Source organism: Pleurodeles waltl, chromosome 7, assembly GCF_031143425.1.
Source record: "Pleurodeles waltl isolate 20211129_DDA chromosome 7, aPleWal1.hap1.20221129, whole genome shotgun sequence".
In the NCBI taxonomy this organism is placed as follows: domain Eukaryota; kingdom Metazoa; phylum Chordata; class Amphibia; order Caudata; family Salamandridae; genus Pleurodeles; species Pleurodeles waltl.
In genome coordinates, this window is record NC_090446.1 from 1,193,424,646 (window position 1) to 1,193,449,692 (window position 25,047).

Here is a 25,047-nt window from a genome sequence, read left to right on the forward strand (position 1 = left end):
TTTTCTATCTCTTCTTTTTCCATGGATAGCCTATTTAGCAAACATCGGTGCAATGTTGCATACATTTGGTGTTTTTAATAATCGTGGATGTTTTAGTACTATTCCCAAGAACGATTAAACCTCCTTTCTTTGATTCATATAGAGAGAAGTGGCCACAGTTGAAGGCAACCAAAGTTACTAAAATTGTTCATTCTTTACTTGAGAAGGTCTTTGTCTTTTATCTGTCTGCTGTCACTAATTCTCAACACAGGTTTATGTTGATCTGCCTCCATCTAAGCACTACATATTTTCAGGTTACATTCCCAAAAATGGGCGATTGGTCACAAGACCATCGTCTTTGTTCATGTGTTGGAATTTCACCCGAAAGCACTTTACATTGTGTTATTTTTAGGATTCTAATGTCTTGGCCAGTTATTGACAAAGCTAAGCTGTCCTGCTATTTTTGCAGCAGCTCCAAGCTATCAATATAGGTTTTGCTGTTATATATATATTTTTCAAACAATCATTAAAGGTCAGGAGACGGTTAGTTCGTGACTAAACGTAAGGTGGACCCCAGCAATGTACATGAACCCCCCCCCCCTCCAGCCTTACTCTGGAGCGGCTCTCAGCCCAGGGTACAGTGCCCCCGGTAGTTAGTTTTCATTTGAATTAAGTTCACTACTTTTCCTGTATTTGTTGTTACATTTGTATTGTAGTATTTTATTGCATGCATCATTTTAAAATATGAATTAATTGTTTCATTGACGATTGTAATATTTTATGGTTGATTTCCAGAAAAAATATACTGATTGGTTGATTGACACAGGAGGATCCTGGTTTTAATGCACACAAGTAGAGAAGGCTTCCTTCTAGCTTTGTGAGATTTAGCAAACAGATATTGATGATCCAGCAGGGCGAATAACTATGAGATATGGATTACTGCCCCCACTTGGATGAGGCAGTTTATAGAGCAACGGGAGACCGAGAAAACATAACAAGATATGGGGGCTTTTGCGAGATTACTTCAAAGATGTTAGGGCTTGTTTGGTTACTGAGGCATATGCAAATGACAGCTGGCTGAAATGTTCTCATATACTACTTTGTAATCATTGCCAAATGTCATGCATACGACTCTGTCTACTATTTGTTAGGGAGGGGAAAAGCAGCACACAAGGGAAAAGTAACACAGAGCATGCTCACATGGGGGCAGCAGGTGTTGGGGGAGGGAAGCTGCACATGGGGGAGGGAGCTACAAAAAACATGCACATTATCTAATGAAGTGTTGAAATAAAAAGAAAAAAGTTGTTCTCTAAATGTTAGCAGAGGGAGGATTGTGGCATCCAATCAAAAGGATGGTGAAACATCTAGGGGAGGTACAAACAGAAGAAGAAGCAAGCAAAAGACAGTCAACCAATGGTAAGCAATAGCGGGGCTGCAAGCCTACTGTAAGTTTTTGGTAAGCCCCAATAAGTCTTTTGCCACTAGGTGGCTTGTGCTGTCTAGTAAGCGAGATCTAATCACAGTGCAGCCTGTCCAGTCACAACTATAAATGACTCAGCTTCAAAAGAAAACATTCAACAGATCTGTGACTTTATGATGGGCACTGCATGGAACTACGGCCATATAGCTGGCTGCCACTGCATTTTTAGGGTTTGCATTCTCAATAGACACCCCTAACCCACATCCCTCTCTCACAGTACATTAATCTGAATAATATCCATTCATATGCACAAAACAACATTTAGGGATAACATTTGCTAAACCTTGCCCCCCAAACACTAACTATAGCAGTTCTGGCTGGGCAATGGGCAATCGCTCAGTGTTGTGGTATCGCTAGGGCAGCAATTACCACGACACACGTATACATACTCATAAAGCTTCATCACTTAACATTACTTCATACAATCTGGTTATCGCTACACCAACAGACGACATGGCTCCCTACCCAAATGCTGTTGTCACTCAGAACAAAACTTTTTGAAAAATGAGAAAGAAAATGTTTCTCACTTAATTTCAAAGAGGAAATAATAACTCATTACAACTCATTCTTCAATGATGTCCAGCATCATTCCTTCATCACCTAATGCTTAAACTATCTATCTTCTTAAATGTTAAAAAATCTGAATACTTGAACATTTGAATGGGCGTGCTCAAGCTTCCATTATACCTGAGTGACTGGAATTATTCATTTGCAGATAAAAGCTCTTTTTGAAATGCCCAGCTGTGTGCCAAAATTAGTGGGCTAATCCTTGAAAAGAGGTGTAGGGGCAGACTCGCACTTACCCCCAACGCACATATACACCCTCCCAAGACAAGAACAGAATGATTGAGACCATGAAGTAAGACTGCAGAGCTGAGAGGGTTTCCATCGAGTTGCCTCAATTGGAAGTCTATGAATAGAGGATTTTGTGTCTGTCATTTGTTATGTTATGTGGGAGGACCAGAGTAGTGCTCTTTTTGTATTTTGTTAGTACACCTGCGTGAGGATTTGAAGCATAAAAAGAGTCAGAGATAGGATGCTTAACAGGGCCAGACAGGCCTTTAATTCCACCGGGCATTACTCTGGTTGGCTGAAGCCCTTGGAAGGCGATTTTGAAAGCCCAGGGCTGCTCCTAGTGCCTCTGCTACTTTCCACAGCTCTCCGAGGTTAATTGCAGCAGGCATGGAGAGGCCTCTTGAAAGAGAAAGAGAGTGAAGAGGAAGGCATAGAGAATGGAGAGACAGAGAGACGAGGAAAATAAAGAGAATGGATGGATGAAAAGAGATTGTGCAAGAGGACCAAAGTAATAGGGCTGGTTTGAGCATTTTTGCCAGGGCTGCTTTTGGTTCCCCAATCTGGTTCTGACGCTTACGCATTGGATGTTAGTGACTGGATTGGTAGAAACCTGTGAGTGCAGCGTTGGTTTTGAAGAAATGTTTTGGTGTCATGTATGTATGGTAGTAAGCTCTCAAACGGCGTTGCAGGATTTAAGTGTGTAGCTGTGTCTATGCACAGTTATGGGAGAAAAGTGTGACAATATATGTACTTTTCTGTGAAGGTACATACCAGCTGAGGAGTCATCTGTATTACATAATTTAAAACAAATGGAATGTGGGTCTTAGGCTAGTGCACGCTGGTGATGGCACTACCCACTGGGGAGTACAATTGTTCTTCAACCATAGTATATGCTCTGGATTCCATGAAAGAGTGACATGAGAGCAACTCATAAGATTAGGCTTTATACAAATTATTCTGAGATTAATCGACTGTAGTGAGATGGAAAGCAACCAATGCACAGCCAACCATAATATATCCCTTAAGAGTCCACTTGTGGGACACATAACCAACTATGTTATATGCTCTGTGCGGTCTATCCGGGAGCAGTAAAGGAGTTAGCATCTTATAACCATTTGTAGCATGTGCCCAGAGTTGTTGACACAGAATTGGCAGAGGTTAAAATATAAGTGGGCATCATATAGCAAGCCATGCTGTATGGTCTTAGGAGTCTACCCAAGGGTGACAGTGAAAAAACCTGTGCAATGGTTTGTATAGAACCAGACATTGTATATGTTTGGAGAAAGTCCAGGATTGACAGGAAACCATCCATACGATATGCTTGAAGGAGTACACTCATGAATGGCAGAGGAGTAACCAATGAAATCAGGGTCACTACACATAGATGGGACTTGAAGATCCAATCCAGAGCAGTCGTGGTGCAACCCAATAATTCAGACCAATCCAAGTAACTCAACCAGACATTACATATATGTGGCTCTATTGGGTTCACTCAGGTTTATTGGGTATAAACCATGAAAATTAGACAAGCACAATTAAATGAACAGGTGGCAAATACATATTGGTCTGGAGGGTCTAGCCAGGTCAGTGATGGTGCCACCCAACCTTGGGTGTTGTTAAGAAACCTACTGGAAAGGGTGTCAAGAGGTGATTTTGTGGAAGGAAGACATTTGGTTACAGAGAAGGAGGGGGGAAGCAAGGCGGTGAGTGAGGAAGGACATGAGGGAAATAATACAGGGCCGGGGCTCTGGTCCAAGACCCTTCCCAGACCTAAAAGCCCCAAACAGGGATAACAACAAACTACTCCATGGGAAGAGGAGTTACGTAGGCTAATGAAACAGGCAGCTGGGATTTAGGGAAAGTGTTGGGCATGTTGCAATGGGGAGGTGGGGTTACCAGTGATAGGTCTTGTGAGATGGGCAAGGATTGGTTGACCTACCACACGTGGAAGCAAAAAAGAGTACGTACTAGAAGTATGATAAAATACAAAAAAGCAAGGGCCAGCTTTAGTTAAACACAACTCATGTCTTAAATGTGGATAAGTACAATGACGGCCAGGACTTGCTGATCTTGCTGGAGTGCTGAGGAAAAGCAGCTAAGCTCACTGTAGAGAAATCGCTCTGTAGCAAATGGAGAGTCGGGCATGCCTCACCATGCAGTCCACTTTTTGAAGTAGCATGCATCAGTGGTGATAGAGAGTAGGTGGTGTCAGAGGGGAAAGGTTGAGACTCTTTCTTCAAGTATTGAGCAACGTATTATCTTGAGGAAACAAAAGATAATAAGCCTTTAATCAATAGCAATATGGCGTTATACGATAAAAACAAGAGGGCTAAATGAAGTTAAGTACAATCAAAGCCCTACATGTGGCTAAATACAGCAAGGGGCAAGGCTTGCTAATTCTTCTCCGGGTGGATGGAAAAAAGTTGATAAGCTTATCAGAGTGAAATCAATAAGCACCTGGCACGTAGTGTTGGGAGTGGCAGAGAGCAGGCGGAGTCGAGGATGGAGCCGTGAGTCGGTCCCATGAGATGGCCAAGGATTGGATGAATTCCACTTGTGGAAGCAACAGATAATATAATCAATAGCAGAAGTCGTCTCCTACGGTGGTGAGTAAATTATAATCCTGCCTAGAAAGTGTAGATACAGTAATAATAGTTTTGGACAACACGGGTTATAAAATTCAATGTCAAAAACTCGAACACTCTATGTTCTAATATAATATTTTTAGGATATAGACTTTCAATCGAGTTAAAATGACGAGCACCTGCTTTCCTAGCCAGCATACGCTAAATATCTCTAATACCCTCGGAAACATCAAGCCCAGATGATTTCAGAACCTTGGCACACCTATTTGCCTCCCTGTCAGCAAGAGCCAGGCCAATGTGACAGTTCATTTGCCCACAATTCTCTGAGAATGCCTGTACGTTTGCAGATTGATAAGCTGAAAGCACTCTACCTGCAAACAAGAGACAAAAGACTGAATTTAGGGCCAGATGTAGGTAGCCTTTTGCGCCTCGCAAACGGTGAAAAACGCCATTTGCGAGCAGCTCAAAAGGCCTCACGCGATGCAGAAACACATTTTGCGAGTCGGTACCGACTCGCAAAATGTGTTTCCGACTCGCAAATAGGAAGGGGTGTGCCCTCCCTATTTGCTCCCGCATCGCAATGTAGAGTTGATTTGTGACCGCGAAAGCGGTCGCAAATCAACTCGCAGTTACCATCCACTTGATGTGGATGGTAACTCATTCGTAAACGGGAAGGATCCCCATGGGACCCCCTCCACTTTGTGAATGCAAACACAAATATTTTTTCAGAGCAGGCAGTGGTAAGGAAAACGGGCTGCAAAAAGAAAAAAAAAAAATGCTTTATTCAAAAGCAGTCACAGACATGGTGGTCTGCTGTCTCCAGCAGGCCACCATCCCCGTGAGTGCCTAGACTCGCTATGGGGTCGCAAACTGCGACCCACCTCATAAATATTTATGAGGTGGGTCTTTGCGACCCCATAGCGAGTCGCAGAAGGTGTCTGAGACACCTTTCTGCATAACATTTTGCGAGGTGCAAATTGCGAGTCACTAGTACTCGCAATTTGCACCTTGCAAAATGTTTTCTTCCTACATCTGGCCCTTAGTTATGTAGGGGGTACCTAATACCACCTACGTAGTGCCACTGATTTCACATATGTATTGCACCATGGAGGTCAACCAAGACTTATATTGTTCCAAACCTTCAGGAGACACCTCAAGACGTGGCTGTTCGGGCTGTAGCAGCAGCATCTCCCCCCCCCTCAGTGCCTTGAGACCCTCACGGGTGAGCAGTGCGCTTTACAAATGCTATGATTGATTGATTCATCCATCAATGGGCCTAGTTACGAGTGTCACTGGCATAGTTAAGAACTGCATTGCCATATCATTTTCGATATTTAAGAAATGCTTAATTTAACAGCGACTACTGTTGGTGAGTGCTGTGATACATACTTGTTCCAACACTGCCTTATGCAAGATATAACCAATAGAATGCATATGTTTTTCATGGAGTTCATTCATGTGAGAAAATACCCCCCTGTAGTACATTCTAAAGATACTATAAGTCAGCATGGAGTTGCAAGACAATTTGGAAGCACCGGGTTCAAATTCTTGGCTTTCCATGCTCCTTTGTCTCCTAAAGATTACAGAGGGCAGGTGGAAGATAAGTCTGTTTTCGAGAGGCCTTCCTAACAAAGAAACTTAATCTGCTTCTCCCTTTTTTCACCAAGGGAAAGTCATTGCCAAAAGGCCCAACTCCTATTGGTTTAACAGCCAATTTCAGCCTTTGTTAGGAAAGGGGATGGAAGACACTGCAAGAGAGTTGGATGTCGACTTGGAGGAGAAGTGGTTACATAAATTAAAAGGAAAGCAGATCACTGATAGTGACCGCATACATCACAGTTATGAAGTTGGTGGCTAGCACACCATAGTCCCACAGTTTTCACCCCATAAGTACCAAAATATATCGGGGACAAAATGTCCAATAATAATAACATGGACAAGCAAATTTCAACATTGAACATCAAAATCTACAGATTGGGGTGTCCAACTACAATTGCAGCAGCCTCGCAGAGCTGAGTTCCCTACCCGAATCAATGATTCACCAATAACCCAGAGCACGCGGAAACACTGATGAGGCAAACTACACTGGGGACTGTGTAATCAGAAAGAGTCCAGCACCCACTGTAATGGTCTATTTCTGCCAGTGAAATAGCAGTGTGAGGCAGGCTGCTGTTGGTGCCTGTAAATGTAACTTGACTCTAATGTGACTTGGCTGCCACTCCTCTAATAGGGTAAGTAATGGCTCAATTGGACTATAAGAGGAGTGGGTGCATTTCCTGAATGGTTTTTGCCAGCCAGTCACCTGCACACCGTTCGCAATGTCCTCCCTGTGCAGAAAGTGAACACTAGTGAGGGTCTTACAAACAAGAAATAATAGGAGAGATTTCACTCCCTGTTAATGTTTAAGACATGTTGACTGGAAGCTGAGTCAAAGCCTTGCGTTGCTTCCGCCTCCCCCCTCTGATTTTTTATGGGCCGTTTATGTAAGACAAACCTGGTCCCTGGTCAGGGATGTACTAGAAGGTATAGTGAAAGGATTCAGCACTGCAGACAAAACAATTGGCCTCCATTTGACGGTGCAGGTGGGCACTGAACAGCACACAAGCCTTGCGTGGTGATGAGGCCTGCAGCGGAGTACAAGCTGGAAGGCTGGGGCACCATATGTGAGCTGCCCTAGGAGATCAGTCTTGTAGCACTGTGTCCTAGATGCCCCTACCAGTGCAGATGGAGTGAAGGTGAGCCCCACTAGGCTGAGAGGCTGCAAGGGGACATGGGATCTACCCTTGTGCCTGGGAGCTGGCCATGTAACTGTACCTGGAGGACAGACTTGTGAAATCAGGCTGGACACATAGGTTGCAACTCATTGGTCTTGTGATGGCTCTGAAAACAGACAGTAGACCGGACCCAATAATTCATGTGCTCCAGGAGTGGTTCTGACTGAGTGAGGATACTGTATTTGGGCATGATGGGAAAACTTAAGGCCAATAAAGAGCATAATACTAAGGGTGATCATAGCACCCTGGAGAAAGATGTGGTATAGGTACAGGTGCCCCCCACACCAGGTGAGCCTCAGAAAATGGAGGCAGACCTTCGAAACAAACTGGTCAAATTAAGACAGGCAATTTCGGCCTTCAGGGGGCTCTCAAATCCAAGATCAACATTGTGGGAGTGGGTGTCATCATGCTGCATAACAACCAAATAAAATTAACTAACAGAGTTAAACATATGGAAGATGCTTTGGAAGAAATCCGCCCCAAGAGTAAAGTAATCCAGCAATAGATCTTAGACCTCACCAAATAAATGTGCTTCTTTGAATATACGGAAGAGGATGCTGAGAGCAGAATATGTCATAATAATATCAAAGTAGTGGGGTAGTCAGAGGGCCCTGTAGGAATGGACACAGTATCATATATGAAAGGGTGGCGGTCATCAGAGGGGGCTCACCAAGGACTCTCTAAGTTGTCTGCCTTGGATTCAGTGCAAGAGTTATGGCCCACTGGGCACCCCTTTTAGGGCCCCTAGACAGGTGGTGGCCCGCATTTATCATTATAGGAATAGTGAAAAATTTCTTTACAGTTTCTATAATGAGAATGGGCCATGGCAATAATGAATGGCCCATACAGATTTGAAAACCGTATAATATTGTTGTTTCCTGATCATACAGCTGTGGTCCAATTCAAAAGGACCTCTTTTAATTAAGCTACAACTATGCAGGGGGAGGCTGGACTTCACTATTCTTTACTGTTCTCTTATAAATTGAAAGTGATGATTGATAGCCAGACAATATTATTTACTGAACCATCTGAAGCTTGAGATTGGGTAGAACTGCACAAAGCTGTGAAAGAAGACTATGTGTGGATCAAGCTAAACCCTTTAAGAAATAAGAAAGGGAGGAAAAGATTATGCACATCAGAAGCATGGCATCAAAATATGGAAAATATCCCAAATTGAAAAGAAGACAGCAGCAGTGGAGGTGGTGGCTGCAACTGAAATCAGACCAAAGCGAAACTTGTGCTTGGAGAGTAGCAAAGCCTCAAGACAATTGGTTTCAGATTTGGAACCAGAGTTTCTCACTAATGAAGAGTGGTTCACAATGACTCATGCCTAGATTGACATATTCTCTGAGTTGGGTGTAATGAGAGGTAGCCAAATGGTGGGATCTACGCTTGGAGGTGTCCCTATCAGGAGGTGTTATTGTTAAATCTGTCTAGGGAAATATGGACAAGAGATTTCTGTTTAGTTATGTTTCGGGCATCTTTGATGCTTATATAAAATAATTCCATAATAAAGCAGGCTATTCTGAAATTTGGGGGTAGAAAGTGCCATGATCTCAATATTATAACATTCCGTGTCACAGTCCCACAGTTAACTTCTTACTCTGTGTAGGGAGCTGGGTTCTGGTTGCAGTACCCACCCACGTTTTGCCTGTTTTTTATATGAAACTTTGACTGAAGTGCACTGGGTTCCTGCTAACCAGGTCCCCAGTGCCAGTGTTCCTTCCCTAAACCAAAGACACCTCCCACTTGATCCCCAAGTGACCAGGACCTTCAGCTCCCTCTATGCCCTTAGTAAATTGTTCCCCTGTACCTAGGACATGGGTACTGAAGATGGCCCCTCGGAGCTGCAGCACAACTTGTGCCACTCTGAGGGACCTAGCACCAACCTTATGCAGACTGCCATTGCAAGCTGCGTGACAAGGTGCTCCCAAAAATTGAAACACGACATGGCACACAGCCTGTATGCCATGTCCCCCAAGACTGCATGCAATATATGTAAGTCACCCTCTAGCAGGCCTTACAACCCTAGCAGGCAGGGTGCATTATATGACATGTGAGGGCATATATGCATGAGTAGATATGTCCCCGCTATGGCATGGTCGATTTTGAGACATAGTAAGTGCACAGGGAAGTCACGTTAAATGCATGTACTGGGTACTGGTCAATTCAAGTTCCCCAGCTACATGATGGCTTCTCTGAACCCTGGGATGCTTGGTATCAAACATCTCAGAATGATAAACACTCACTGATTCCAGTGATGATTTATTAAGAAATGCACACAGAGAGCACCTTACCGGTTCCCCCTGAAAATCTACCAGCTACTAGTGTGTTGATTGACTAGTCCTGACCAGTTCAGCCACCACAGACACATTTCTGTACCCCCACGGTGAAAGCCAGTGCTCTAGCGGCCCAGAGACAAAAGCCTGCACTGGGCACTCCTCTCCCAGGCAGTATGGAAATTCCAGGGCAGGGAGCTTCAAAGGCCTTGCCGCCCTTGTAATGAGACCCAGGTCTCTCCAGTTGGTGGGGAGACCTGGGTCTCATTACATCTGGCAGCAACATGCTGGCCCAACATCTGGCAGCAACGCTACAATGGCTAAAAGGTGGCCACAGCTGCCACTGTCCAGTTGACTATGTGACTGAAGATAGAACTGCAATTCTTCAAGGGTGTCAACAGCATCAGTGTCCACTGGCATCAGTGATTGGAATCTGTTTAGAAACATTGTTAAGACTGTTGACTTTTCTGACAAGAATGCAAGATCCACAAGCAACCTCATGTATTGAATTTCATCTGCAATCATGTTCTTAAATTAAAAAAAATATATGATTAGTTACGTTTGTACAAACAGGATGCAACTATCACCAGCCTTCAAATCAAACATATATTTTGGTACATGGATGCGTTGATTTAGTATAGTGAAATCTCACCTTGAAACTGATCAGGGTGGTGCACGATACTCAGGTTATTTCCATCTCCTTCCCTAGAAATGCCTTCTGGTACTTAAAGTGATCCCCGTGGTAAGTTGTTGCTTCAAAGTATGGGCACCTTCTGGTAGAGCAGGGATCTGGGGGTATGGTTGCTTTCCTGGAAGGATTTGTGTCCTTCAAATGTTGCATATAATGGGTTTTCCTTCCACTGGGAAGTAAAAGCAGCTTTTGGAACTTCTTAATATATGAAAGTGATAATATGAAAGCCTTCTGAAACATCCCTGAATTGGGTCCGTTACGTGAGCTAGATATGTGATGTGGATACAGTTTGCAAGTAGACCACTAAGAACTGAGGAAAAAACACTTTTTCATGTATGGTGCATTATCCGTGCCAAACGCCCGGACATCATTGAAATCAATAACATATTCTGTCAGGATCTGAACAACTACCTGAGCCACAGTGCTGTGATTTACTGCATCCAAAAACCTGGTGTCAAGAAGAAATGACCTAATGCCCCTAGTGTGATCTCTCTCTGTGGAAGCTGCTAAAATAGGAAGACTTTTCTGTGGTCAATATCTCTTGGTTTGTCTACAATAATTGAGATCTTTGGCCCAGCAATTCTTTTTTTTTTTAATGCTCTTTTTTGTTGGTTAAGAAAAGCCAGAGCAGATGGGTGGTTTGCCTTTTCTAGAGGCATGTCAGCCTCAAGAAGCACCTGTACAAAATCTTTGATGATGTTCAACTTGGTGTCCTTTACCACAGCAGTTGTTTGCAGGAAAGTCTCTATGGTACGTTGTCAGTTACCAGCCTTAAGAACCAAAGCTTGTCCCTACCTTTCTTTGTGATATTTGAAGGTGGTTCTTAATGATTGATTTACGGCTATGGTCGAAAACAATATTGCAGGGAGTGCAGAATAACTTTCCTCCACCTGTATGTAAACTATCTTCAACTTCCTTGCTGCGGTCTGATGCACTGATGAATAAAGCAACTTTGTAGCTATTGTGGTTGAAAGGTGTGGGTTTTGGATTATATATATATCCATCTTTCAAATATATCTCACCAAGTGGTGCTGTAAAGCAAATAAGTGGTACATAAGAAATAGGTTACTGATGAACTGCGTCTGCTTCAAGGATAGGATCTAAAAGCCAATGTTGATGCATACAAGTCTATTTTTATAGTAAAAAATCTTTGTTATGTGGAACTTGTGTTTTCTGTATAGTTGTGGGTGATTTGATATAGGCAATAGGGTTTGCGCATCTGGATAAATGTCATAATTGAGGATTAATTGGCTGCAAAAAGCTTTAATAAATAACACGTCAATAATAATAGTTTCAACCCTTTATTCTCCTAAAATGAAGACCCTGAAATTATTTGAAAATTGAGGGAAAAGGAAAACAATGTGATGTTTTAATATTTGTTGCTGCAAGTATGCACTGACAGGCTATATTGAATTTTGATATATATATATATTTTCTTGGCCCATTGCTCAGTGGTGTAGCAAGGCACCATGCGTCCCTTATGCCATCACAGAAATTCATCCCATCTCCTGGTGTTGTAGTAAACACAAACTACTAATTAGGTGCAGTGGAACCCTGGCCACGGTATCACTTCACCTCCTGCATTGTTGATAACTGTGCCCCCGCAATTGTCCAATATTGTGGACTAATTTTAGCCATTGCATTTCAGGGCAATAAAAGGCATGCCTCTTATTCTTTATACAGTACCAAAAGATAAAAGTAAATTCCACTGACACCTGTAGCCAATATATTCACACACATGTTGCACTAGATTGGTCCATAAAAAATGACACAGTAAGAGCATAACCTTTCTACTGCCAGGCATTCTAAAAAAACTAAACACAAAACATATCTCCTTTGTCAGTATAAAAGTATTCCATTATGAAAAATGTAAAACAGTACAAGTTATCTTCACTTAACATAGATTGCACTTACCCTCAGATAGGTTAGCCAGAGGTTTGAGTAGACTCCTGCGACCTTTCTCCTCCTATATGTGTGGAAATGGATTCTCCTCAAAATACCGCATCCTGTAGGATGGGTGTCCCATTTATTGTAAAAGGACATGTCTGCTTTACACATAGGTGACAAACAGGAAATGTGATGGGACAGGAAACCTGCCTCCACTTAACACTTATGTAATAAGCGTATTCATGTTTAAAAATGATGCACTGTTCGATCAAAAAAGAACACATTTTTCTATAAAGCATAGTGAAAGGCTCTAGCAGAAAGGAGCAAGATGAAAATGAATGACATTTTCAGCTACGGTCAATGGTTTTTGGGCACAAAAAAAAACAGAGTCAAAGTTTGGCTGTTTTTATTGATCAATTACCTTTGAACAGGATCTGCAAGTCTCTAGTGGCCACATGTACAAAGATCCGGTATTGTGACTTGCAAGCTGCGAGTCTTAGCGACTCGCAGTTTGCGAGTCGCAATACCGGATGTACAACAGTGTACTTTATGCTGCTTGCGATTCCCAGTGGGGTCGCAAATGACCTAACTCATGAATAGTCATGAGGTAGGTCGCAATTTGCGACCCCATTGGGAATGGCCGCCCTCACAGGGATGGCGGCCTGCTGGAAACAGCAGACCACCATGTCTTTGACTGCTTTTAAATAAAGCAGTTTTTTTATTTTATTTTAAATGCATCCCGTTTTCCTTGGGGGCCCCTTCCCGTTTGTGAATGGGTTAGCACCAGTTTGAAACTGGTGCCAACTGCGATTGTTTTGCGAATGTATTCGTGGTCACAAAACAATGATACATACCATTTGGATTCAGTATTAGGAAGGGATGCCCTTGACACGCCCCTTCCTATTACCGATTCGCAAAACCCAAACTGTGATTCGGTAAAAAGTTACTGAATCACAGTTTGGGCTTTGTACATCCAAAAAGCATTTTTCAAGTCACAAACGGCGATTCGCAGAATCGGCCCCTTTGCGACTTGAAAAATGCTTCGTACATCTGGCCCTAGGTGTTTTATTTTCACAGTATCATTCAACTGAACAAGCATCTGACTTCATTGCATGTTTAGAGCAGAAGGACTTTTTCATGAACATATACAGACAAAAGGATTTTCCATTGTCTGTTTTTTTCTGGCCTGTTCTGAACTGCAGAACTCTCTTTAATTTATCCCTAGCTAAGAGCTGCCACATTGTGCTCAGCTGTTTTCTGGTTGTGAATGCAAACTGACCTTACACCTGAAAATGTAAATCGAAAAATGAGTGTATGACTTTTAGAATCAAGCAGCTATGAATGTTTCTAAAAGCTATAACTTTTCATAAATGTCTGTCAATTCAGTTATATTATCTCATGTACAAAAGTGATACACTTCTGCGTGTTAAAGAAATACACCTTTTTAATTTTTGAAGAGATTATATCTTATTAGGGTCGAGCCTGCTTTGCATGCGCTCGCGCATGCGTATAGCAGGGAGACTCTTATGTATTTAGAAAAGGTCTCCGAGCCCTGTCAACTTCACGTCAGTGCTTTTAATTGGTTCGTGAGCTTCCCTAATTAAATTGGCTTGCTTTCATTAGTCGAGGCACGCATATGTCACGCCTTTTCCGGTGGCAAGCCCTCCTCGAGCGCAGCGACAAAGTACAGAAAACATGCGAGGCTCGCTGTTTTCCATCGGGCTCGTGGACTTTTTTTAAAACTAATTTACAAGCCCGATCTCGCTTGGCAGAAGTCGATCGCTTTACCTACTTGATTTCACTTTTTCGGGTTACGTGCATAAATGCACTTTTGCCCGATAGGTGAAAAGTCGGGTTAGGAGTTTACAACGCGATCGGCTCTAACACGAGCAAACGCGAGACCCGATGCATTGTAAATGCTTGTTTTTAAATTATGTATTGTTGCATGATGTGAGAAATTGGATTGTTGGTTGACTGGGTTGTGAGCCCTGGTCATGAAACAGCCACAATGCCTTAAAACATCAATACTCACAACTATTATCCAGGGCCACAAAATGTGGTAGGTGATGTAATAGAGGATTTCAATGATACCAGCAAGGTGACGGTCTGGGGTTTGTGGTAAGGTGGGTGTATGGGAAGTGAGGCATATACATCTAGTGTCTGAATTGCACAAAGTGAAACCATAAGCTTGGGATTAATCCCGGCTTCTCCACTAAACACAATTGTGTGGTCCTAGGCAATTGTTTTATTTCACTTCTCCTTTTTCTTCATTATCACATATAACAATATCAAAATACATGACTTCAGTATGTGAGCTGTACAAAACCTTCACCTGTGTTTGGTATAATAAACAATATGTTGTTCATGTATAATAGAAACTGCGGCCCCCAAGGAGTGCATCAATCGACTTGCCTCTTAGCACACTATTGGCATTGTCATCAGGGTATGGGAAGAATTACTGTTTCTCAATTTATGTTTGAAAACTATGACTTTAAAAAAAATACTTTTGAATGCACTAATATTCTGAAGTACTAAGATGAAACGGTTCTGCGTGAATGAAATACACTGTTTGGAATTGGAATTAGAAATGTATTAACGGACTTCTTCATACTTTTACACTTTTGCTGCAAGATGTCTTTATAAATAAAGGTTGTCCTAAAATTAAGTGGTGAAGGACACTCTCGTTACATCCTTTTTCTAATTTAATTCAACCAGCCTTGTGCTGCTCTTTACCAAAGGGCCACATGTAAACGTCAAGAGGACTGCATGCTGCCCCGGGGCCGTACTTTAAGTATCACTGCCTTACAGTGTGAACAACATAAAGTCACTAATTCAACCTATGCTTACCAAGGGTACCTTGGCACAAGAAGCAGTCAGGCTTAACTTGGATGCAATTTGAAAAGTATTTATGCAGCACGCAAACAGAAATAAAGTGATAACACAATACAAGAAAAATCCCAAATCAACTTAGAAGAATAGAGTAAACGTAAATAAATTATTTGACACCAAAATGACAAAAATTTAATCAGTGGAACCAGAGTTATGAACTTTGACAGTACTTAGTGAAAACTAGCACCTGAAAGATCAAAGGGCCAACCTCGGACATCTAGTCGCATGAGCCCCGGTCAAACTCAAAAGTGCGATGGAGAACGGTCGAATGTAAGAAGTGGATTGGGCCCAGTCAGCGCTTTCCATCAGACTTGGAAAAATTCTTGAAGGAAAATGTCTGAGAAGGTAAAGTTCAGTGGGGTAAGACTGCAGGAGGCATCTGAGGAGGGAGATTCATCGTCGGATGGACTAGGGTCGAAACCGCAGGGAAGACTTCTACACCGAAAAGCAAGTCAAAAAATGTCAGTGGGACAAAACAGAGGGCTGTAGACGAAGACAGTTCTACGAGGTCGGATACCTGTTTGGCGAAGTACCACTGAAATGGATTGCTGCACAGGTAGTAAAGCTGCAAAGTCAATCTGACTGGTGTTGCAACTCAGGTGGATAGATGAGCAGGTTGGTTCCATTCTCCTCTTGGTTATTAGAGCACTTTTTGTCCAAATTTTGTCTAAGTCCTCAGTTTTAGAAATTGACCATCTGGGCACTCTTAGCACCACAACCAAGGGTCTAGTACTGGTGGGACACCACTAGTGGGTTCAGGAGTACTCAAGCTAGGTCCAGGTGCAGGTTCAAGATGGTGGGAGACTTTCATTAGGCCCAGGTGCAGAACTCCTCTCCACCAGCAGAGTTTTCAGAATTCAGGAACTTCGCGCTGCGCTGAGTACCGAGGAGTTCTCAAATTCTGTTATCTGGGTGCATAGCAGAGTTTGTTCACATATGCAAGATTAGGTTTTGGCACTCATGAGCGAATGCCACGATACTCATGTTGTTAGTGAGCACGTGTAAGACTTCGCACCCACTAGTGCAGTTTCTGACCGTGACAGCAGCAAAAACAGTGCCACTTGTGAGTGCAACCACATCTCGAGTTGATTTTCTAATGAAGATGCATCTAAAATTTCTAAATCTAGTTAAAAAGAAGTTTTTGTCTGGACTTTCTTCCCATGTTGTTTTTTAGCGTAATAAGCATTTTTGTGCAATCAGGGAGGAAGTGACCCAGAGACTCCAACATCTAGGCTTCTCCCAGTGCTTTGTCTATCTCCTGGTCACTTTTCACTTGGATTTCAAGGTGGAAGGATCACTCTTTTTGTCTCCTGGATATATACCTTTGGATTTAAGGGCTATGTTTTTGTGTTTTGTGATATCACACAAGTTAGTTCAAAAACTTTGAGTAAAGGTGTTGTTTGTTTGCTTGGGCATGCCCCAGTATTTCTATGCACTTTATTTTTTATTTTTAAATTTCATTTTGGTAGGTGGCCTGGATTTTAAGTAAGGGTTAATTTATTTATTTTGCATTTAATTGATTTTCATTAATTGCTAAGAGAAATTGTTGCACAGTTCATTACCCTTTCTCCATGATTGCTACACTTGCAACATTATTTTACTATGTGGCCTAGATTTCCAATGGGCCATCTAGCCAATAGGCCCAGTACTAGTAGCCATCATTGCATTAAATAAATGTTTCTTTAAATGTATATGGTTTTAAAACTCCATTTAGGGCAGGGATGGCATTGGATTAAATAAAAAATGTTGGCTATTTGCATTTTTTTTTGTTTTGCAAAAGTCTCTATGTTGTGCAGTAATACTTGATGCATATGAGGATGTGTGTTATTGTGAAATTTTTATAGCTCAGTAAATGTTCATGTTTTGCACTGGTGAACTAATGTAAGTGTTTTCTTCACTGTTACCACCATGCCTCCTTATGGCCAGTGTGTGTGTATGTGTGTGTGCATTTGTCATTGTCCACCATTTGTCTTTGTTCTCCATGCCGTGTAGGCAAGGGCCATCTTGTGTAATCTATGTTCATAGGCTTGCATGTGTTCTTTGTTCTCCATGCCTCCTTATTTGCAGTTGTTGTTTGACCATGTCACCGGTGGCCATTTTGTGCATCCAGCCAGTGTGTATTTACCATAGGCTTGCATGTGTTCTTTGTTCTCCTTTCTCCTTGTTGTTTGACTATGTGGCTAGCAGCCATTTGGTGCATGCAGCCAATGTGCCTTTGTCATAGACTTGGATGTGTTCTTTGTTCCCCATGCCTCCTTGCTCCTTGTTGTTTTACCATGTGGCTGGTGGCCATTTTGTGCATACAGCCAGTGTGCCTTTGCCATAGGCTTGCTTGTGTTCTGTGTTTGCTGTACCTCCTTGCTACTTGTTGTTGTTTGACCATGTGGCTGGTGGCCATTTTGTGCATGCAGCCAGTGTGCCTTTGTCATAGGCTTGCATGTGTTCTTTGTTTGCCATGCTTCGTGCCTTTTTGTTGTTGTTTGGCCATGTGGCTGGGAACAATTTTGTACATCCAGCCAGTATGTCTTTGCCAAATGCTTGCATGTGTTCTTTGTTTTCTTTGCTTCTTGTTGTTGTTGTTTACCATGTGGCTGGTAGCCATTTTGTGCATTCAGCCTGCGTGCCTTTGCCACAGACTTGTATGTGTTCTTTGTTCCCCATGCCTCCTTGCTCCTTATTGTTGTTGTTGTTTGACCATATGGCTGGTGGCCACTGTGTGCATCCATTCAGTGTGCCTTCACTGTAGGCTTGCATGTATTCCTTGTTCCTAATGCCTCCTTGCTACTCGTTGTTGTCATTTGACCATGTGACTGGCAGATATTTTATGCTTCCATTCAGTGTGCCTTTACCATAAGCTTGCATGTGCTCTTTGATTACAATGTCTCTTTGTTCCTTGTTGTTTGACCATGTGGCCGGCAGCCATTTTGTGCATCCAGCCAGTGTGTCCTTGATATAGGCTTCAATATGTTCTTTGTTTGCCATGCCTCCTTGCTGTTTGACCATGTGGCTGGCAGCCTTTTTGTGTATCCAGCCAGTACGCCTTTGCCATAAGCTTGCATGTGTTCTTCATTTGCCATGCCTCCTTGCTCCTTGTTGTTGTTTGACCATGTTACTGGTAGCCATTTCGTGCATGCAGCCAGTGTGCCTTTGCCATAGACTTGCATGTGTTCTTTGTTTGCCATGCTTGGTGCCTTCTTGTTGTAGTTTGGCCATGTGGCTGGGAACAATTTTTTTATATCCAGCCAGTATGTCTTTACCAAAGGCTTGCATGTGTTCTTTGTTTTCTTTGCTCCTTGTTGTTGTTGTTTACTATGTGGCTGGTAGACATTTTGTGCATTCAGCCTGTGTGCGTTTGCCAGAGGATTGAAGGTGTTCTTTGTTCCCCATGCATCCTTGCTCCTCGTTGTTGTGTGACCATATGGCTGGTGGCCACTGTGTGCATCCATCCAGTGTGCCTTCACTGTACGCTTGCATGTATTCTTTGTTCCCTATGCCTTCTTGCTACTCGTTGTTGTCATTTGACCATGTGACTGGCAGCTATTTTATGCATCCAGTCAGTGTGCCTTTACCATAAGCTTGCATGTGCTCTTTGATCCCCATGTCTCTTTGTACCTTGTTGTTTGACCATGTGGCCGGCGGCCATTTAGTGGATCCAGCCAGTGTGTCCTTTATATAGGCTTGCATATGTTCTTTGTTTGCCATGCCTCCTTGCTGTTTGTTGTTGTTTGATCACGTGGCTGGCAGCCATTTTGTGTATCCAACCAGTACGCCTTTGCCATAGGCTTGCATGTGTTCTTCGTTTGCTATGCCTCCTTGCTCCTTGTTTTGTTGTTTGACCATGTGACTGACAGCCATTTTGTGCAGTCAGCCAGTGTGCCTTTGCTATGGCTTCTTTGTTCCCCATGCCTACTTGCTCCTTCTTGTTGTTGTTTGACTCTGTAGCTGGTGGCAATTTTGTGCATCCATCCAGCCATTGGCTTGCATGAATTGATGTGATAGCCGTTGATATGCTTGGGGATCATCATAGTATATGTATACTAAAAGAATATGATGATGAACATTGCTTTTTTGCATTTTTTATTTTGCGCATCCTTTTCCTTTCTTCACAATACAAATATCAGCAATTGTTGATCATTTGTTTAGCTGAAATTTATGTTATGTTTTAATTTTAATTTTAGATTGTAGTTATTATTTTTTATTTACATTTTTATTCTAATTGTTTTAATGTAATTTCCTGATTTTTTTAATTGTAATTGTTCTAATGTAATTTCTTGTTTTTTTCAATTTTAATTTCTAATGTTTGCTTTGTTTATTACATTTTTTCTTCTTTCAATTTATTTATTTCTGCATTTTGCCTTGATCAATCCATCCATCCAACATAGATGCACAGCCACACTACAGCATTTGGTTTCTTTAGGTGTAAAATAATTCCATTTCCTCCTGGACACCCTGGCTGTGATGCACTGCAGACACATCAGCAGCATAATTCATTTTTTCAATGATTATTCCACTTCCCCTGGACCACCTTGCCGCCATAGGTTTTTTTAAGGATTATTCCATATACCCATGCACCTCTCTCTTAACACAACAGGTGTCTCCTTTAAAACAGATGGAGCTGTGTATGCATGCTGTTTTGCCTGATTTGAAATGAAACTTTATGGTTATGGTGGAATGGTCTGACTTTACAAAGTTTGATTAAATTGGTATTTATTACATAAGTAACCAACCACACTAATATTGCATTTGTCTGTATTACTTCAATCTGCAATAATGCCACAATTTACTAACTACATGTTTATCTTGCATTGTTGCTTTCAGGTGCACAAGAGACGAGATGTCACATCACCTGCAGTAATGCCAAGGAGAAGGCCTGTACAGTTATTTTAGCCCTCCAATTTCTTCTACTTGTGCAGCTTACTACCACTGCCAAATGATAGCTTTAACATGGCCCCAAAGAAAGTTACTCCCAAGAAAGTGGTCAGTGAAAAGAAGCAGCTTTTCACCAGGGCCTGCTGACTGCAAACATTTTGTGAGCAACACTTCCACATCTGCAGGCACCACCTCAACTAAGCCCAAGACCATGTCTGTCAGTGAGGCAGCCACTGCAATCATGGTGACTTCGATGAGCAGTGACGTTGAATTGGGTTTGTCCCTTTTGCAAAGGAGAACCCAATCATTTCAGGAAACAGAGCAAAGTGAACAGCAGCCACAGCCAGCAATAGTAGATCTTCCTGAATTTAGAGCAGAATAGAAGGTCGAGCTTCCTGTGGAGCAAGAACTTCCTCTTTTAGAATCAATGGCTCCCAGATATCCAGCAAGAAAAAAGAAAGGTACTACTCCACCATCTTTTCAAAGCACCTCTTGTGATGATGATGAGAGGGACATGGAGTGGGCCCTGGCAGAGTCCGGAAGATGCCAGGAGAGCAAGGGAAAAGAAAAGTTCCAATAAGCCTTGAAATCATGGAAGGGAATAATGAGGAAGACGACAATGAACCAGTCATTGTGGGAACTGGCATAAAGGAGCCCAACATTACTATTCATCCTGCTCTGAGAGATGTGGCACAGATAGTAACACCAGCTCCTAAATTTGTAAAGCCCCAGTTGAGACCTGCAGCAACCCCTCCCTCACAAGACGTATGGACTGCAGAGAGGCAACCAATGACACACCACCTACCTCCAGTTCTTCCTCAGGCATTGGCAGAGGCCCACTAAGAAAGTATTCCTCCCCAGTAGGAGGAGAACATTGCAATATGCTCAATTTGCCACACAAGCGTTCGGCAGGGTAAGCCTGGTACATATTATGGTACAGGAGGCTAAAAGACCATATGAAAAACCATCATGCAACCCAGTGGGAGGAGCACCTTAAAATAAATTGCTGGGTGTGGTTGTGGTGGTGAAGGTGAGGAGAGTAAGATGGAGACACCACAGCATACAGTAGCTGCCCCACAATGCACATTGAGTCTACCACCACCTACTTCTTAAAGTTGCCTGTGTCAGTGGCCCCAGAAATGAAGAAGATCCAGGCATGTTTAGCCAGGAGGGACCCTATGACTAAAACCACCAAACATAACGTTTGTACAATGGGAAGCTGACAAAATGTTAGCGCTAGACCTCCTCCCTTTTTCTTTTGTGGACGGAGTGGGATTCTTAGAATTTGTGGCAGCATCTGCCTGAAATGGAAGGTTCCAAGTTGGACCTATTTTGCCAGAATTGCTGTTCCAGCACTGCATCATGATGTGCTGAAATTGGTCGGATAAGCTTTGCAGCAAAGTGTTGTCGACCCTATCCACCTGACAACAGATATTTGGTCCAGTTGTCGGGGTACTGATTACATGTACATCCTGCACACTGGATCTGTTTTGTGGGGGTAAAACAAAAGCTATCTACAGATCTTGGCCCTCAAGACATTTTTAAGAGCGTTCAGTGGCATGCAACAGTAGCCATGTTCGCCATGGAGAAATCACATACAGCTGCAGCACATACAGCTGCAAACATCTTGGAAGAATTTAATAACAAGGTGTCTGATTTGCTGCGACCCCGAGGTCTCCCAATTGGATGTGTTGCCATGGACAATGACAGTATCATAGCCAAGGCTATGGCAGATGGTGGATATGTCAGGGTCCTGTGTTTGGCACTCTGCATCAACCTGGTTGTTCAAGAGTTTCTAAAAAAAGAAGACATAGGGGGTCATTTTGACCTCGGCGGTCTTTTTGAAAGACTGCCGAGGGACCGCCGTGCGGAAGACCGCCAGTGGTGGCGGTTTTCCGCTCGGCCTATTATGACCGTTGGCAGCTCTCCGTCCTTTTTCGGACGGAGAGCCGCCAACAGCCATACTGGTGGGAGGCGGGAAAGTGAAGGTTGCTCCACCTCCACCGCCACGCCAACAGAACACCGCCCAGCGAATCACGCCCTGTGATTCGCCGTGGCGGTGTTCTGTTGGCGGTGTGGTGTCGGCGGAGCTGCCCCCATGGCTCCCGTCCCCTCCCGGAGGATCGTCGGACCAGGTAAGTCGATCGTCCGTGAGGGGAGGGGGGTGTTGGGTGTTGTGTGCGTGCATGGGGGTGTGCGTCTGTGTATGTGAAGGGGGTGTGAGTGCGTGTATGCTTGTGGGTATGTCGGTATGGATGTGTGCGTGAATGTTTGAATGTGGGTGGGCGTGTCTGCCTGTGTGTGTGTGTATGTAGGCATGGGTGCCTGTGTGCGTGTCGTGTGGGAATGGGTGATGTGATGTTGGGGGTCGGGGTGGGGAGGGGGGCCCTGCCACCTTTGGGGGGGGGACAGGGGTGGTGGGGGGGTGGCGGAGGTAGTCGGGGTGGGGGTGGGCGGTGGTGGAGACCCCTATCCGTGCCAGGGAAGGAATTCCCTAGCACTGATAGTGCTTACCGCCATGGATTTCATGGCGGTTCAAACCGCAGGAAATCCACGGCGGTAAGCCGGGTCAAAATACCGCCGGCGGTATAGTGATGGCTGCCGGGCTGGAGAACCAAGTCTCCAGCCCGGCGGGTGGAACGGAGAACCGGCGGATGACCATGGCGGTATCCGCCATGGTCATAATTCCATGAAGGGAGACCGCCAGCCTGTTGGCGGTCTTACCGCCGGTTCTCCGTCTTCCGCCAGGGTCGTAATGACCCCCATAGTCAGCAAAATACTGACCACCTGCAGATGAATCTGCACTCATTTCAGCCATTCTTTTAATGTACGGATGCAGTTGTGGATTATTCAGCATGGTAACTGAGTCCCAGCTAAAGCCCTGACACAGGAGGTGCCAACACATTGGAACTCAACCTACCATAGGTTACAACATTTGTTTGAGCAGTACAGACAGATCAATGACTATGTCATTCAAAGAGGAGGGAATGCAGTTGGGAAAGCTATGCCCATGGATGCAGACAAATTGGGCCTAGTCAAATGACTGACACAGATGCTGCTCCCTTTAGAGGTTTTCACATGGGAAGTGAGGAAGGAGGACAGTACAATGGGCTAAGCTATCCCATTGCTGAACCAGCTAAAGAAAGTATCAGAAAGGTTTGCAGTCACAAGTGTGAATGAAAACCCAGAAGCACATGCCTTGGTTGAGAGCCTAAGCTGTCACTTTACTTGTAATGCAAGGCCGAAAAATGACATTATCTCACCCAAAGAGAAGATCTGTGCCACCCTGCATGGTTCATGCTTCGAAAAAATTCTTTCCACTTTCATTCCTTTTTCTGAAGGAAATGTTTCAAAATGCAAGAGGTGGATTATTGAGCAGGACAGAAAACTGAAAGAAGAATGGCTGGAGTCCCACTCTGCAGTTCTGTGGTGCCATCTTCAACTTTCAGAGAGGGTAGGCTTCTCTCACAGCAGCCAACACCAGCAACAAGAACAGCGGCAACAACAGCAACTGAAGAATCCCACCCAACCTCTGAATTGGCTTGGTTACAAGTGGCAGGTTTTAAGTCCACTACAGAGGTGAAGACAAAAGAGGTTGAGCAAGTGGCAGGACCAATGACCATTCAGAGGATTTTCTAGGAGTATCTGAATGAACCAAAACAGGTGTATGTGGATCAAAACCCATTTGTGTATTGGTATGGGAAGATGTGCCAAAGACCAGAGCTCAGCAGGCTTGCCCTGCAGCCAGTGTGTCTGGTGAGCATGTGTTCAGAACATCTGGCACAGTTATTACAGTGAGAAGGACCAGTCTCTCACCTCAAACTTGGAGAGATTGATCATGAGCAAAATGAACCAACATTTTGTACCACCTGATTGCACCATTCCTGAAATACCACAGGAGGAGGATTGGTCAGAATCAAGTGTGTTAGCTGACCAACTTCTGGGTGAACCAACTGAGTTTAAAGATGAACTCTACTTTCCAGACTGAGTAAGCCGGTGTCACCATAGAATGTTTTAATTATTTCTCATTGAACTTCTTTCTTTGAAAAACAAAAGAAAGAAAAATGTAGCTAGTGAAACACTATGTTTGTGTCCCACCATTTCATTTTGTAGTCACATATGTGGCCAGATTGTAGTTGGACCATTGCGCAGTGAACAATCTCCCACAATTCCTTCATAACATTGTAGACAACGCTTACCTCCCTCCATGCCTATCCTTTATTGCATCACTTAGCTGTGCTGCTCTAGAAGATCATTGATTTACAACAGTGCCAATACCAATTTCCAATATATTGCCTGCGTCAAAGATACAATTGTGTACCTGCTACCTAACCTACCTGTTGTTGGATTGGAAGAGGTAACTACAACTATTGCAACAATGAGAGTGAGATTGTGAGCGATGATTGTTGATTTATATGGTGGACGCAGTGAGGGAGGGTGTTCAACTGTAATTTGTGAATTTGTTTTAGATGATTTGCAATGTTTGGGGCCTGAATGATGAGTAATCATTTTTCCTGAAGGTGATTGGCCCTTTCACACTTAGCGAAATTTACTTGCAGGGTCTACTTCTTTTTTCTGGTTCTTCAGAGACCGTACTGGTCACTTTAGTTAACAAACAAAAACCTATACAAAATACTGTAATTCTGTTCCGCTACTTGTTCTTCAACATAAGTTCACTACACATCTATTATGCTCAGGTCGGGACTGAAATGGAGTTACGCAGAGTCAGGAGGAGGATGGAAGAACTCAGTGCGAGACTACCTCATCCAAAGTTAGAAGAAATAAATTATGAACTTCAAAGGGAAATCATGACTCTGAG